The sequence below is a fragment of the Aquarana catesbeiana genome, linkage group LG05 (assembly GCF_042186555.1).
Source record: "Aquarana catesbeiana isolate 2022-GZ linkage group LG05, ASM4218655v1, whole genome shotgun sequence".
Lineage (NCBI taxonomy): Eukaryota > Metazoa > Chordata > Amphibia > Anura > Ranidae > Aquarana > Aquarana catesbeiana.
Window position 1 is genome coordinate 376,748,924 of NC_133328.1, and position 17,272 is coordinate 376,766,195.

Here is a 17,272-nt window from a genome sequence, read left to right on the forward strand (position 1 = left end):
CATGATCATCCTCCTCGCCTACCCAACACTGAGGAGTGACCATGGACAGAGCACATGAGATATGTGAGCCCTTTTTGACCCCCGTAATAGGTGGTCAATACTCACTGGTAAGAGCACATCTTAACCCTTGGTGGTGGTTTATTCACAGGGTGGAGGAACCGAATTTTATGTTCACACACAAGAACTTTTGCACATACAAGATTGCTGTGAAGGCTTCACACTGGTGCCATATTGAAAACACACGGAGTGATTTATCTAGCGCAACACAATTTTTTAATTTACTTGTAAGGATGAGCCAAACACCCCCGGTTCGGTTTGCACCAGAACATGCAAAAAGACAAAAAATTCGGACGAACACCATTAAAGTCTATGGGACACGAACATGAAAAATCAAAAGTGCTCATTTTAGAGGCTTATATGCAAGTTATTGTCGTAAAAAAAGGGTTTGAGGACCCAGATCATGCCCCAGGGGACATGTATCAATGCAAAAAAGTTTTAAAAAGGGCTGTTTTTTTCGGGAGCAGTGATTTTAACAATGCTTAAAGTGAAACAATAAAAATGAAATATTCCTTTAAATATCATGCCTGGGGGGTGTCTACAGTATGCCTGTAAATTGGCGCCGTTTTCACGTGTTTAGAACAATACCACAGCAAAATGATATTTCTAAAGGAAAAAAGTAATTTAAAACTGATGGCGGCTGTGTGAATTGTCGGATCTTGGCAATATAGATAAAACTCATTGACAAAAACAGCGTTGCCCCCCCCCCCCCCAGTCCATTACCAGGCCCTATGGGTCTGGTAGGAATATTAAGGGGAACCTCGTACCAAATTTTTTTTTTTAAATTGCGTGGGGGTCCCCACAAAATCCATACCAGGCCCTTCAGGTCTGGTATGGATTTAAAGGGGAACCCTGTGCCAAAATAAAAAAAATGGCGTAGGGGTCCCCCAAAATCCATACCAGACCCTTTTCCGAGCACGCAACCTGACAGGCTGCAGGAAAAGAGGGGGATGAGAGAACACCCCCCCTCCTGAACCGTACCAGGCCACATGCCCTCAACATGGGGAGGGTGCATTGGAGTAGCCCCCCAAAGCACCTTGTCCCCATGTTGATGGGGACAAGGGCCCCATCCCCACAACCCTTGCCCGGTGGTTATGGGGGTATGCGGGCAGAGGGCTTATCGGAATCTGAAAGCCCCCATTAACAAGGGGACCCCCAGATCCCCTCCTCCCCCCATGTGAATTTTTTTAATGGGTACATTTTACCCCTACCATTTCACAAAAAAAGTGTCAAAATAGTAAAAAAGACAGGAGACACAAGTCCTTTATTAAAAAGATAAAAAAATAAAAATGTACCACGATGTAGGTCCATCTCACGCCACCAATGACCTGAAAAAAGAAAAAAAAAGCCACAACAGCTCCGCCTCCATGAGAGGCTCCTGCCTAGTGACGCTTCTTCTAGGTGATGTAAATGGGTGACCCCGCCTTCCTCTGACATCACGTGGCATCAGTGGGGGGGCGGGGTCACCTGTTTAAGTCACCGAGTGGCCCCGCCCTCAGCTATATAACAGCTGTCATTGAGAAGAAGCATCACTCGGCGGGAGATTCCCATGGAGGCAGAGCTGTTGCGGCTTTTTTTCCCCCTTTTTTTGGCTTGTCAGGCGGCGTGAGATGGACCTACATCATGGAACTTTTTTTTTTTTATCTTTTAATAAAGGACTTGTCCCTAAGTGTCTCCTGTCTTTTTTACTATTTTTGACACTTTTTTTGTGAAATGGTAAGAGTACAATGTACCCTACACCATTTTTTTTTTGACGCAGGGTTCCCCTTAAAATCAATACCAGACCTAAAGGGTCTGGTATGGATTTTGGGGGTGACCCCTATGCTATTTTTAAAAAAAAATTGGCGCAGGGTTCCCCTTACTTTCTATATCAGACCATACCAGACCTGAAGGGCCTGGTATGAATTTGGGGGGGGGCGCCACGCAATTTTTTAAAACATTTTTGGTTTGGGGTTTCCCTTAATATTCATACAAGACCCAAAGGGCCCGGTAATGGACTGGGGGGGGGGGGGGCCCATGCTGTTTTTTTCAATTAGTTTTATCTATAATGCCAAGATCCGACAATTCATTACAGCCGCAATCAGTTTTAAATTACTTTTTACCTTTAGAAATGTCATTTTGCTGTGGTACTGTTCTAAACATGGGAACAATGCGCCACTTTACAGGCATACTATAGACACCCCCAGGCACGATATTTAAAGAAATATTTCATTTTTATTGTTTCACTTTAAGCATTATTAAAATCATGGCCCTTTTTAAAACTTTTTTTTGCATTGATACATGTCAAGAAAAGTTTTCACAACCCAAATGGATAAGGAACAGTCCTTAGATGAAATACTCCAAGGAGCGAAAGTTCTTATGATGAACAGTAGGAGAGGGAGTCCCATACATAAACAGTTACTTCACAGAAGCAGGAGGAAGCATCCACCTTCCGACCAGTCAGACACTGCACATATATATGGAGAGGGAGGGAAATGAGGATAAGAGCTCTCATATAGTCCCACAGTATTAAAAGGTGGACCCTTACCCTCAATGATGGACCTCCTCTCTGGCGAGGTCTCACACGCAGGCAGACTTTGCCCTCTGCAGGGACTGTGGATGGATGATGTCCGGATCCAGCTCATACAGTGTGCGTCTCCAGCTTGGCTTCTACCAACTCATCCACCTGGGGGGGGAGGGAGTGACAAGCACACGGAATGTTTCAACATGCGAGAACATATATTCTGTGTGTCAAACAGGCTTGTGTTGTAAATACAACCAATGGAGATGGACGCTGGGACTGTCAATAGCCTGGAATGGAGACTCCCGATTTTCATCAAGGTGGAGATGTATGCGAGTTAGCACGCTGAGGACTGATTGAGGACTGAGGACTGCAGAGGGCAAAGTCTGCCTGCGTGTGAGACCTCGCCAGAGAGGAGGTCCATCATTGAGAGTAAGGGTCCACCTTTTAATACTGTGGGACTATATGAGAGCTCTTATCCTCATTTCCCTCCCTCTCCATATATATGTGCAGTGTCTGACTGGTCGGAAGGTGGATGCTTCCTCCTGCTTCTGTGAAGTAACTGTTTATGTATGGGACTCCCTCTCCTACTGTTCATCATAAGAACTTTCGCTCCTTGGAGTATTTCATCTAAGGACTGTTCCTTATCCATTTGGGTTGTGAAAACTTTTCTTGAAATGTTATGACACTTTTTAAGCATATTTTTTTCACAGCTTTTTACCATTTATTGATTATCAATATTTTTTGATGCACATTTCTGATTTTCTTACAGGGATTTAGATTATGTATTTTTTACACAGATTATGTTCATTATGAGCGCACGTTTGTTTTCTCTTTTGTTTTTATTGTACACAGGTCTTGGTGTTTTATTTGTGCAGCTTTAAGTGTTTATATTATTTTTCAGCGCGTTTTTTTTCTTTTATTGATACATGTCCCCTAGGGCAAGATCTGGGTCCCCAAACACTTTTTTATGACAATAACTTGCATATAAGCCTTTAACCATTTCAATACCAGGCACTTAGACACCTTCCCGCCCAAGCCAATTTTCAGCTTTCAGTGCTGTTGCAATTTGAATGACAATTGCACGGTCATGCTACACTGTACCCAAACAAATTTTTTATCATTTTGTTCCCACAAATAAAGCTTTCTTTTGGTGGTATTTGATCACCTCTGCGGTTTTTATTTTTTGCGCAACAAATAAAAAAAGACCGAAAAATTTGAAAAAAAAACAAGTTTTTCTTTGTTTCTGTTAAAATTTTTTGTAAATAAGTACGCTTTCTTCTTCAATGACGGGCACTGATATGGTTGCACTGACGGGCACTGATACGGCGGCACTGATGGGCACCGATGAGGTGACACCAATGAGGTGGCACTGATGGCCACTGATGATGGGCACTGATAGGTGGCACTGATGGGCACTAATAGGTGGCACTGATGGGCACTGATGGGCACTGATAGGTGGCACTGTTATGCAGCACTGATGGGCACTCATAGGTGGCACCGATGGGCACTCATAGGTGGCACTGATGGGCACTCGTAGGTGGCATTGATTGGTACATATGGGTGGCACTGATGGGTACTTATGGGTGGCACTGATAGGTGGCACTGATGGGCACTGATAGGTGGGCACTGATGGGCACAGATGGGCACTGACAGGTGGCACCGATGGGCAATGACAGGTGGCACTGATGACACTGATTGGTGGCACGGATAAAATTTATTGGTGGCATTGCTGGGCATAACTGAAACATAATGGTGGGCACTGATTGGCACAGATTGGGCACATGTGGATGGCCATGGGGTACATACCTAGCCATCCACATGTTGCCCCTTCCCTGGTGGTCCTAGTGGCGATCCCTGGTGGTCCAGTGTGGTGATCTGAGGGGGGGCTGCGCTGATAACAATCAGTGCAGACCCCCCCCTGTCAGGAGAGCCGCCGATCGGCTCTCCTCTACTCGCGTCTGTCAGACGCGAGTGAGGAAAAGCCATTCAACGGCTCTTCCTATTGACATCGTGATCAGCCGTTATTGGACACAGCTGATCACGTGGTAAAGAGCCTCCGCCAGAGGAACCACTTCCCAGACGTCAATCCGCTACAGGCCGGGCGGGAAGTGGTTAAAATAAGCACTTTTGGTTTTTAATGTTAGTGTCGCATAGACTTTAACGGTGTACCGCGGCTTTGCCGCGAGCACAATGTTCGTTGTTCGCCGAACATCCGTACAACCAAAGTTCAGCCGGAACTTATGCTCGGCCCGAACTGTTCGCCCATCCCTATTTACTTGTCAATGTGATAATATCTCACATCAGTGGTGCTGCTAATTACATTGTTTAGTTTAATTCACGAAGTGCAGTTTTTTCTTGTTTTCTGTATTACTGCAGAGCTATTGCTGTCAGGCCTCATCATGTGTCTAGCTGAGGGCCTGGAGGAACCTGGATTTACGGAAATTTGCTGAAAGACACTACCTTATGAAGCTAGGCTGGAAAAGGAAACCTTTCACTGAAGAGTGTGGCATGGGAGCTGGTTGGGGAGCTTCCCCTGGACCTTTTGCCTAGAGCTGCTGGTGTGCTTATGATTTTAGGGTTAGATGCAGTGCCAGGATAAGGTTATCCAGTGCCCAGGGCAAAGATGCCAATCTGCGCCCCATCGTTCATGATGTGCAAGCTTAGGGGATCATATGCCCATTGGTCTGTTACTTGTCAAAATCATTGCCATTGTCACTACTCCTGTCAGCTTTGTAACAGAAGGAAGGCGCCCCCATCCCTACAGTAAACCCATGGTGCCCAGGGCAACCACCCTTCCCACCCACCCCTTGTCCCAGCCCTGGTTAGATGCCAGAGGTTGCCAAAAGGACTGTGACTGCTCTTACAGAGTCTCAGACTAGCAGGCTGTACCCTCTACCTCTGTCTTACTTAAGGCTGCTACTGAAGGACTTTGCCTTGGAATCTGTCCTCTAATGCCTACGTATGATTTGGAGTATCCTTCACCCTCATCTCTCTACCCACCTGTGTTCAAGTACTGCAATAAATCTTAAAAAAGACGTCCCTAAATCTATGTATTTCCCCTATGTGGGAAACAACTACTATTTTGCTTATGGTGTCATGATTGTTTCCTTTTGACTTAATAAAATTTATTGTACCAGAAAAAAAAGACGCCCCTGCATTGAGCCTGAATTTTGTCGGTGTGCTCTAGAACTGGTACTTGGACCTGGCAGTCACTGAACAGGTAGGGGAGACCTGGGTTATTTCCAGCGGTCTCTGCAGAGGTGAGCGCTACATTAAGTTTGAAAAAAGTATTTTTTATTGAAATACCTTGTCTTAATATTTGTGTATGATGCTGTGTGATTTTAAGATTAAGGATTAAATGCACATGTACTTTACCGAAACATAAAACATAGCAGCTAGCAAATATTGTTATTCGAAGCTTCACTGATGCAAGTCATTGTGTTTTTGGTTCTTTTGTGTCCTATTATTTAAGTGAATTTCTAGTTTTGTTGAAAAACAAAGACATTCCCCTCCAGATTACTTAAATGCATTGCAAGGATGTTAGAAAGCTTTCTTTAGATTCATACCTTTTTGCTATTATGGAAATCTGATAGCTCTTGTCAATGTGGGAACTGTGGGGAACACAGGGTGATACTGCAAAAGGGCAGTGTATATAATGGTATGTTGCTGCTTGGTGGTTAAGTGTAAGGCTGGAGCCATCTTAAAGGGGAGCTCTACCCAAAAAGGGAAGCTCTACTTGTCTGCCTCCTCCCCCCCTCCACTGCCGCATTTGACACCTTTTGGGGGTGGAGCGGGTACTTGGTTCTGACAGGTCCCTGCTCCCACTTTGGCTCAGTTCGCTGCAGCGAACTGAGCCGTAAGTTCAGCCCCTTCTACTTCCCCCGCAGCCTTCTGGGACACTTCACAGATCCCAGAAAACTGTGGCCATTCACAAAGCCCAGTGCACTTGGCGCATGCTCGGTGGGAAACCGCCTGTGAAACCACAAGGCTTTGCTGCCAGTTTCCCTTAGTCAAGATGGCAGCGCTAGGCACCCAATAGCCATTTGAATAACTGGCTTGGGTAAGGACACCGCTGGATGCCTGGACAGGTAAGTGCCCTATTATTAAAAGTCAGCATCTACAGTATTTGTAGCTGCTGACTTTTAATTTTTTCTGAAGCAGCCTGGAGCTCCTCTTTAAGCCAGCCGTAGACGGTTTGAATCTCGGCTGGTTCAACAGGGGCTAATGAAGATTCAAACCGTAGGAAAACAGGAAAATTGCTGCACACCAACAAAGCTGCTCCAATGTAGGTTTATTGTTCAAACAACAGTCACATGACAGCCACCAAGACAAAGACACAGGAACCAGGAGAGGTGATGTGTTTCACACTGTCAATAGAGCTTCTTTAAACCAGGCTTGCACCCAGCACATCCGGATCATATTGATTTGCTCACCTGGAGCGGCGTTACCTCTTCATGGATTTCTCAAGATTCAAACCATGTATGGGCAGGCTTAAAATGACGCTAAAGGTATTTTTTTTTTTTAAATATCAAACATATCATACTTACTTCCACTGTGCAGCTCGTTTTGCACAGAGTGACCCCGATCCTCGTCTTCAGGGGTTCCTCGGTGACTCTCTCGGCTCCTCCCAGCATCAGATAAACCCCTGGGAGAAGCGCTCTCCGGGGGGGTTACCTTGGGGGCGCATCCCTGAGTCATTGGCGGCCGCGTCATTGGATTTGATTGACAGCAGCAGGAGCCAATGGCTGCGCTGCTATCAATCTATCCAATGAACAGCCAAGAACTCCCTAGCAGAGAGAAGGCGCGTCCCCGTGGGACAAGATCGGGGGTTCAGATAAGTAAAACAGGGGGTGGCTGGGGGCCGGTCACTGACAGGTGTTTTTTCACCTTAATGCATAGGATGCATTAAGGTGAAAAAACACAAACCTTTACAACCCCTTTAATGTACCCAAGTTGATCGATATATTAACTTGAGTACAACCAGCCTGTCGGATTAACATGTGATTATTGCTAGCGGCTATTATTGAAATGGAGAGGTTAAAACTGATCCTCTGTAATGCTATGGCAAAGTTTAAATAGCCTTACTACACACTGATATCATAATATTACAACAACTATCTCACAAGTGTTCAATTACTGATGATTAACTTAATAACAAATAATGTGTTACAGAAAAAGTAGTCTCAGCTATTGTTTTTAAGCAGGCACAACACCTGTGTCTATCAGAATACTTGAACAATAACTACATGTGACAGAATGCAGTCACTGTTTGGGCAACAATTTTCCTACCCTGCTTCTTCGATTTTTCAAAGCTTGTCATGCTGGATGCCGACAGGTTCACCCATGGTTCGGATTTTGGCTGATTTGGACTAAATTCTAATAGTGTATGGCCAGCTTTAGTTCCAGTCCTGATTGGCTTATAATGATTTCACTCCTTCTCACGAGTCTTGGTGTGCAGAGGTGCATAGGAAAATAATATATATAAATAGTTCAAGTACTAGCCATATTTGAACAAAGCATTTAACTACTAGACGACCAGCTGCCGCAGTTATACTGCGGCGAGTTGACTCGCCTGGGCAAATCGCTGTAGGTATACGTTGGCCGCTTTTAGAACAATTGGGGGCACACGCGCGCCGGACGTGTGACCAGCGGCTGTGATGTTCGCCAGGCACCCGTGATCGCTCCTGAGAGACACAGAACTGAGGTCTGTCAGTGTAAACAGACAGATCTCCGTTCTGTCAGGGGTAAGGAGAGCGATCTGTTGTTCATTCTAAGTATGTACAACATCTGTCTCCTCCTTCAGGCAGTCCCATCCCCCCACAGTTAGAATCACTCCCTAAGACACACATTTAACCCCTTGATCGCCCCTAGTATTAACCCCTTCCCTGCCAGTGACATTTATACAGTATTCAAAGGCTATTTTTAGCTCTGACCGCTGTATAAATGTCACTGGTCCCAAAAAAGTGTCAAAAGTGTCTGATCTGTCTGCCGCAATGTCACAGTCCCAATAAAAAAAATCTCAGATCACCCCCATTACTAGTAACAAAAAAATAATAATAATAAAAATCCCATTCAGATCGCCCCCCATTACTAGTAACAAAAAAATAATAATAATAAAAATCCCATAAATCTACCCCCTATTTTGTAGACGCTATAACTTTTGCGTAAACCAATCAATATACACTTATTTTGATTTTTTTTACCAAAAATATGTAGAAGAATACATATCAGCCTAAACTGAGGAAGAAGTTTGTTTTTTTTATATTTTTGGGGGGATATTTATAGCAAAAAGTAAAAAATATTCCTTTTTTTTAAATTGTTGCTCTTTTTTTGTTTATAGCACAAAAAATAAAAACCGCAGAGGTGATCAAATACCACCACCAAAAGAAAGCTCTATTTGTGGGAAAAAGAGGACATCAATTTTGTTTGGGTTCAACTTTGCACGACCGCGCAATTGTCAGTTAAAGCGAAGCAGTGCTGTATCGCAAAAAATGGCCTGGTCATTAAGGGGGCAAATCCTTCCGGGGCTGAAGTGGTTAATAATATTTTCTATTTGATAACAGGGGAAAAAAGTTTTTTAAGTGGAGTTGACTTTAAATTGTTATTTAGACATGCAGTACATTTGCATGTGATGATCATAGTGTGAATACACTTAACAATATGTATTAATGTTTTAAAAACTTAGTTTTTTTGGGTAGCTTTTAATTCTATCAGTACTTGAGAGCATCCATATTGACTCAACACATATTCAGATTCTGCTTCCTTAGTAATACTGCACACTGCTTGTGCCTTAGTAGTCTTCTCTTTCAATGCAAGCATATTCATCTATTCAGCATGCTTGAAAACAAGAGACTGTCTTCAAAACTACTTGTTAGCTCAGCAGTTCAGCAGGGATACTGTCCATATTTCCTAATAAGTAGCCAATAAAGACCAAATTAGTAAAAAAAAAAATCCCAATGAAATAGAATAAAAAAAAAAAAAAAAATGGAAGACACAACAAAAGTGTAAATGTTACAGAAAAAACCTAAAGCCCAATTAAAGAAACATATATGCCATTAGATAGACTATGGGGGTTGATTTACTAAAACCGGAGAGTGCAAAATCTGGTGCAGCTGTGCATGGTAGCCAATCAGCTTCTAACTTCATCTTGTTCAATTGAGCTTTGACAATAAAACACGAAAGCTGGTTTCTATACAGAGCTGTACCAGATTTTGCACTCTACAGTTTTAGTAAATCAACCCCAATGCACTGACAACATCCATTTTAATAGTTTTACATTCATTTTCCTGTTGTGCAGAGTGTCTGCGCAATCTAATAGGCCCTCCAAAAAAATAAAAAAATCCACCTAGTAACTCACATGGACCTGCTCAGACACCCCTCTCCCCTTCTCTGCAATACAAGTCTTGCACTGAGGGGTGTGGCTGTTATTCAGCTCTGCCAGCACAGACCAATCCAGTGAAGGAGCAAAAGCTATATTGAAAAAGATAAGCATTTCCAAGCAAAAATCCTTTAAAAATCATAACATTGGGGGGGGGCACAGGACTACAAAGGCATACAGGACCAGAACCTTCACTAAGTGGAAGCGTGAGATTGATAATAAAGTTGGCAGTGCCTCCACCCAAGACAGTACCTCTGTGAACAGAGGGGATTCCCTTTCTGGGAAATTAAGCAGTAATCTAGTAATCAGTAATTGGGAGCAGAAGAACTACTACAGCCAGCGTATAAGATTAACAAGTATATAGATACACCAGTATAGAAATAATACAAGCTTTATAGAAGAAGAGATGTATAACAGCACATACTGTACATTCAATGTACAAACAAGTATTATCAGCAAAAGAGCCCAATAGGAGTCCTGGTGAACTTGTGCACATATGCCCAGGATAGAGATACCTCCAGGTGAATGTTGCAGTACAGTTCAGATGAAGGGGCCGCTGAGGATGATGCAGTGACTGTCTGACAAGACTAGTGATCACAAGGGAATGCTCCAACTGTTGTCCAACCAGCCTGGAACAGTGTTTCTCACCAGCAGGAACTGTGGTGTGGCACTGGAACTGAGAGCCAGCCTATCTACTCTGCTATTTAGTGCCTCCCTAGTACTGTATAGAAGTATCATCTGGTCCATGAGTGTACCTCTAAATTTAGAGCCCAAAATGGCAAATCGAAGGTACACTAGTGAAGAGGCCTACACATATCTGAGCATGACAGATGGTGAAGAGGAAGTCACTCATCTGTCAGATTCAGGCTCAGAATACGATCCTGTAGACAACGGAGTTGTGGTCCCTGCCAAGGTCAGGTGCACCAGACCCCGAACTTCTTCTGTCATTGATGTGCAAGAACCGGAGGTCCCTCGTATGGAGCAGAGCAGTACTAGCGCCGCTATTCCTTCTAGTGAACTGGCAAGCACCAGCGGCCTAGTACACCCTGGTCATACATCCAGCACTGCAGTATCACGTGGTGACGTGGCAAGACCCATAAGTGCAGTTCAAGCTGGGGAGGTGGCAAGCACAAGTAGTGTCCCGCTGCCACCAAGAAGATGAACACAGGCCCATCGTGCCCATAGTGCCCTTCCTGCTGCATTCGCCAATTCTAATTGGGAACCCACCACTTCTGCGGCACCCGTACTTCCCCCATTCACTGGCCAACCTGGCATTCAGGTGGAAACAGTTGATTTTACGTCACTTGATTTTTATTCGCTGTTTTTCACCGAAGATCTCTATAGATCTATTGCGGACCAAAGCAATTTGTACACTGGTCAACACATTGCCACTTTTCCCCAGTCCTCCCTTGCCAGAGATTGGAGACCAATTACGGTCTCTGAATTTAAGATCTTTCTGTGCCTTTCCCTCAACATGGGCATAAGCAAAAAGAGTGAGTTGCAGTCATATTGGTCCACTGACCCAATTCACCATATGCCCTTGTTCTCTGCCTTTCATGACCAGGGCACGATATGAGCAGATCTTGCGGTTCATGCACTTCAATGACAATGATTCTTTCATCCTCGTGGAGACCCTGAATACGATCGGCTCTACAAAATTCGGCCCCTTGTAAACCACTTCAACCAACGTTTTGCAGACTTGTTTACTCCCCATCAAGTTGTCTGCGTCGATGAGTCCCTGGTTAAGTTTTCTGGCCACTTGTCATTCAAACAGTACCTTCCCAGCAAGCGTGCCAGATACAGGGTCAAGATGTATAAGCTCTGTGACAGGGCCAAAGGCTATACATGTAGTTTTATGGTTTAGGAGGGAAAAGATAGTCACGTAGAGCCGACAAACTGCCCTGACTACATAGAAAGCCCTGGCAAGATTGTGTGGGACTTGGTGTCACCCTTATTCGGAAAGGGGTACCACTTGTACGTGGACAATTATTACATGAGCGTGCCACTTTTTAGTCACCTTTTTGATCATCAGATTGGAGCATGTGGCACCGTGCGACCTAATTGCCGAGGCTTTCCCCAGCGGCTTGTAGATTCCCATCTTAGGCTGGGGGAGAGAGCCTGCCTGCAGTGTAATAATTTGCTCGCTATGAAGTAGAGGGATAATAAGAATGTTTTCGTTCTTACCTCCCTTCATGCAGACACGACGGTCCAAATTACTATGGCGACTGGTGTTGTGGAAAAACCCCTCTGTGTCCACGAATATGGACACAGAGGGGTTTAAAACCTTAACACGGGAGGGGTGGACCTCAATGACCAGTTGTTGGCGCCGTACCTAGTTGCCCGTGAGGCCAGACGCTGGTACAAAAAAGTGTCTGTTTATTTATTTCAATTGGCTTTGCTGAACGCTTATGTGCTATACAGAGCTTCAGGGCAGACTGGATCCTTCCTTAAATTTCAGGAAGAGATCGTCAGAGCCCTTCTGTTTCCAGTTGGTGCTCCACCTCACCTTCCCCAACCAAATGCCGGCTGTAAGCCGGCTGCATGAGAGGCATTTTCTTTATGTCCTCCTGAGTACCCCTACCCAACGAGCCCCCCAAAAAAGATGTTGTGTCTGCAGCAAGCGCGGATATAGGCGTGACACCCGCTATTATTGTCCCTCCTGTCCTGACAATCCTGGTCTTTGCATTGGTGAATGTTTTGAACGCTACCATACACTAGTTGAGTATTAGCATAGGGTACAGCACTGCACAGACTAGGACACACTTTCACAGGGTCTCCCAAGATGCCATCGCATTTTGAGAGACCTGAACCAGGAAACGGTTACAGTTACAAAAGTTACAGTTACAAAAAAAATGTAAAAAAAAAAAAAAAAAACAAAAAAAAAGTAAAAAAAAAAAACACAAAAAAATATATAAAATACAAAAAACAAAAATAGTTGTTGTTTTATTGTTCTCTCTCTATTCTCTCTCTATTGTTCTGCTCTTTTTTACTGTATTCTATTCTGCAATGTTTTATTGTTATTATGTTTTTATCATGTTTGCTTTATAGGTATGCAATTTTTTTTAATACTTTACTGTTTACTGTGTTTTATTGTTAACCCTTTTTTTGTTTTCAGGTATGCCATTCAGCTGCAGAGCGGATTTATTTATCTTGACAGCAGCAGCGTTTGTTCCCACGATACATAAAGCCGTGACTCCAGCGCTGTCGGAGGTGATTTCACCACCACAGTTACATACTTCAGCATATATGCCGAAGCATGGGGGCAGCAAAGGGCGGAGGAGCGATTTGCTCCTAACTTTTGTGGGAGGATGCCCCCATGCTTCGGCATATATATATTTTAGGCACAGGTTGCATTAAATGTTTTATTTTTTTACTATTTTTTTTTTATTTGCTTTGCAGTTATGGTAAGTCTTACTGTTATACTGTAATGTTACTTTGTTTTATTTTTAACCATCATTTGCTTAGCAGGTAAGTCATTGAGTTGCAGCGCGGATTTATTTATCTTGACAGCAACAACGTTTGCTCCCATGATACATAAAGCCGTGACTCCAGCGCTGTCGGAGGTGATTTCACCAACACAGTTACATACTTCAGCATATATGTCGAAGCATGGGGGCAGCAGAGGGCGGAGGAGCGATTTGCTCCTAACTTTTGCGGGAGGATCCCCCCATGCTTCGGCATATATATACGGTGCATGTATGCCCATCATTAGAAGTTGGTGGATGAAGGTAGGTATTCTAATGGTGGGCATACCCACCGATCAATCTCTTTTTTTCATTCAGCCCACAGGCTGCATGAAAAAAAAGTTTACAATATATGCCCAACAAGGACCAGCAATGTACTGGTATGTTGCTGGACTTTGAATGGTTATACCAGAATGATGGAATGATGTCTGCAGGTTTAGGTATCATCTTGGTATCATTCTTTCCAGCCAGCGGTCGGCTTTCATGTAAAACAAATCCTAGCAGCTAATTAGCCTCTAGACTGCTTTTACAAGCAGTGGGAGGGAATGCCCCCCCCCACCGTCTTCCATGTTTTTCTCTGGCTCTCCTGTCCCAACAGGGAACCTGAGAATGCAGCCGGTGATTCAGCCAGCTGACCATAGAGCTTATCAGAGACCAGAATGGCTCCAAACATCTCTATGGCCTAAGAAACCGGAAGCTATGAGCATTTCATGACTTTCGCCGGATGTAAACAGCGCCATTGGGAAATTTGGAAAGCATTTTATCACACTGATCTTGGTGTGGTCAGATGCTTTGAGGGCAGAGGAGAGATCTAGGATCTAATAGACCCAATTTTTTCAAAAAAGAGTACCTGTCACTACCTATTGCTATCATAGGGGATATTTACATTCCCTTAGATAACAATAAAAATGATTAAAAAAAAATGAAAGGAACAGTTTAAAAACAAGATAAAAAGCAAAAAAAAAAAAGAAAAAAAGAAAAGCACCTCTGTCCCCCCCTGCTCTCGCGCAAAGGTGAACGCAAGCGTCGGTCTGACATGAAATGTAAACAGCTATTGCACCATGCATGTGAGGTATCACCGCAAAGGTCAGGTCGAGTGCAGTAATTTTAGCAGTAGACCTCCTCTGTAAATCTAAAGTGGTAACCTGTAAAGTCTTTTAAAGGCTTTTAAAAATGTAGTTAGTTTGTCGCCACTGCATGTTTGTGCGCAATTTTAAAGCATGTCATGTTTGGTATCCATGTACTCGGACTAAGATCATCTTTTTTATTTCATCAAACATTTGGGCAATATAGTGTATTTTAGTGCATTAAAATTTAAAAAAGTGTGGTTTTTCCCAAAAAATATGCGTTTGAAAAATCGCTGCGCAAATACTGTGTGAAAAAAAAAATGAAACCCCCACCATTTTAATCTGTAGGGCATTTGCTTTAAAAAAATATATAATGTTTGGGGGTTCAAAGTAATTTTCTTGCAAAAAAAAAAAATTTTTTAATGTAAACAAAAAGTGTCAGAAAGGGCTTTGTCTTCAAGTGGTTAGAAGAGTGGGTGATGTGTGACATAAGCTTCTAAATGATGTGCATAAAATGCCAGGACAGTTCAACCCCCCCCCAAATGACCCCATTTTGGAAAGTAGACACCCCAAGCTATTTGCTGAGAGTCATGTCGAGTCCATGGAATATTTTATATTGTGACACAAGTTGCGGGAAAAAGACTAATTTTTTTTTTTGCACAAAGCTGTCACTAAATGATATATTGCTCAAACATGCCATGGGCATATGTGAAATTACACCCCAAAATACATTCTGTTACTTCTCCTGAGTACAGGGATACCACATGTGTGAGACTTTTTCGGAGCCTAGCCGCGTACGGGACCCCGAAAACCAAGCACCGCCTTCAGGCTTTCTAAGGGCGTAAATTTTTGATTTCACTCTTCACTGCCTATCACAGTTTCGGAAGCCATGGAATGCCCAGGTGGCACCCCCCCCCCCCCAAATGACCCTATTTTGGAAAGTAGACACCCCAAGCTATTTGCTGAGAGGTACAGTGAGTATTTTGTAGACCTCACTTTTTGTCACAAAGTTTTGAAAATTGAAAAAAGAAAAAAAAATGTTTTTTCTTGTCTTTCTTCATTTTCAAAAACAAATGAGAGCTGCAAAATACTCACCATGCCTCTCAGCAAATAGCTTGGGGTGTCTACTTTCAAAAATGGGCTCATTTGGGGGGGTTGTGCTATCTTGGCATTTTATGGCCTTCGAAACTGTGATAGGTAGTGAGGAGTGAAATTTACTCCCTTAGAAATCCTGAAGGCGGTGATTGGTTTTTGGGGCCCCGTATGCAGCTAGGCTCCGAAAAAGTGCTACACATGTGGTATCCCCGTGCTCAGGAGAAGTAGCAGAATGTATTTTGGGGTGTAATTCCACATATGCCCATGGCATGTTTGAGCAATATATCATTTAGTGACAACTTTGTGCAAAAAAAAAAAAAATTGTCACTTTCCCGCAACTTGTGTCAAAATATAAAATATTCCATAGACTCAACATGCCTCTCAGCAAATAGCTTGGGGTGTCTACTTTCCAAAATGGGGTCATTTGGGGTGTTTTGTGCAATCTGGGCATTTTATGGCCTTCAAAACTGTGATAGGTAGTGAGGAGTGAAATCAAAAATTTACGCCCTTAGGAATCCTGAAGGTGCTTGGTTTTCGGGGCCCCGTACGTGGCTAGGCTCCCAATAAGTCCCACACATGTGGTATCCCCATACTCAGGAGAAGCAGCTAAATGTATTTTGGGGTGCAATTCCACATATGCCCATGGCCTTATTCATTATTCATTATTTATTTATTTAGTCGTTATTCAATCACTTGGGACAAAAAAATTAATAATCAATGGGCTCAACATGCCTCTCAGCAATTTCCTTGGGGTGACTTTCCAAAATGGGGTCATTGGGGAAGGTTTTGTACTGCCCTGTCATTTTAACACCTCAAGAAATGACATAGGCAGTCATAAACTAAAAGCTGTGTAAATTCCAGAAAATGTACCCTAGTTTGCAGACGCTATAACTTTTGCTCAAACCAATAAATATACGCTTATTGACATTTTTTTTTTACCAAAGACATGTGGCCGAATACATTTTGGCCTAAATGTATGAGTAAAATTGAGTTTATTGGATTTTTTTAATAACAAAAAGTAGAAAATATCATTTTTTTCAAAATTTTTTCCGTTTATAGCGCAAAAAATAAAAACGCGGAGGTGATCAAATACCATCAAAAGAAAGCTCTATTTGTGGGAAGAAAAGGACGCAAATTTCGTTTGGGTACAGCATTGCATGACCGCGCAATTAGCAGTTAAAGCGACGCAGTGTAAAATTGTAAAAAGTGCTCTGGTCAGGAAGAGGTAAATCCTTCCAGGGCTGAAGTGGTTAATAGATAGTGGATCAAGAATATATAGAAATGCATCACCAGCTCATTGCACTTGGGAGAGAAAACCAATCAGAAAGGTATATTCTGCCTAATAAGTTGAAGCCAGCACTGTCTGCCTAAGCTGCTGTCATTTTCTCCCCACTCTAAATATCACAAACATGAATATTCCCCTGAACTATGATTGTATATCTATTATTGTAGACATATCACAGTGGACATGACCTGCTCCCCTCTGCTTTATGTCTAATGCACTCCTCTTATAAACACAAACACTTTGATCAGGAAAGCATCCATGTGTTTGCTATATAGAGGGGTAAGAGAGGAGAAAAGCAGCTCAGGCAGACATTTTATTTTGACCAGCTTGAACCCAATTATGCCAATGGACATCTTTTGAATCACACACAGTAGATTCGTTGTTGTGCATTTTTCTGTACCTTCCACATAATAACTGTTTAAA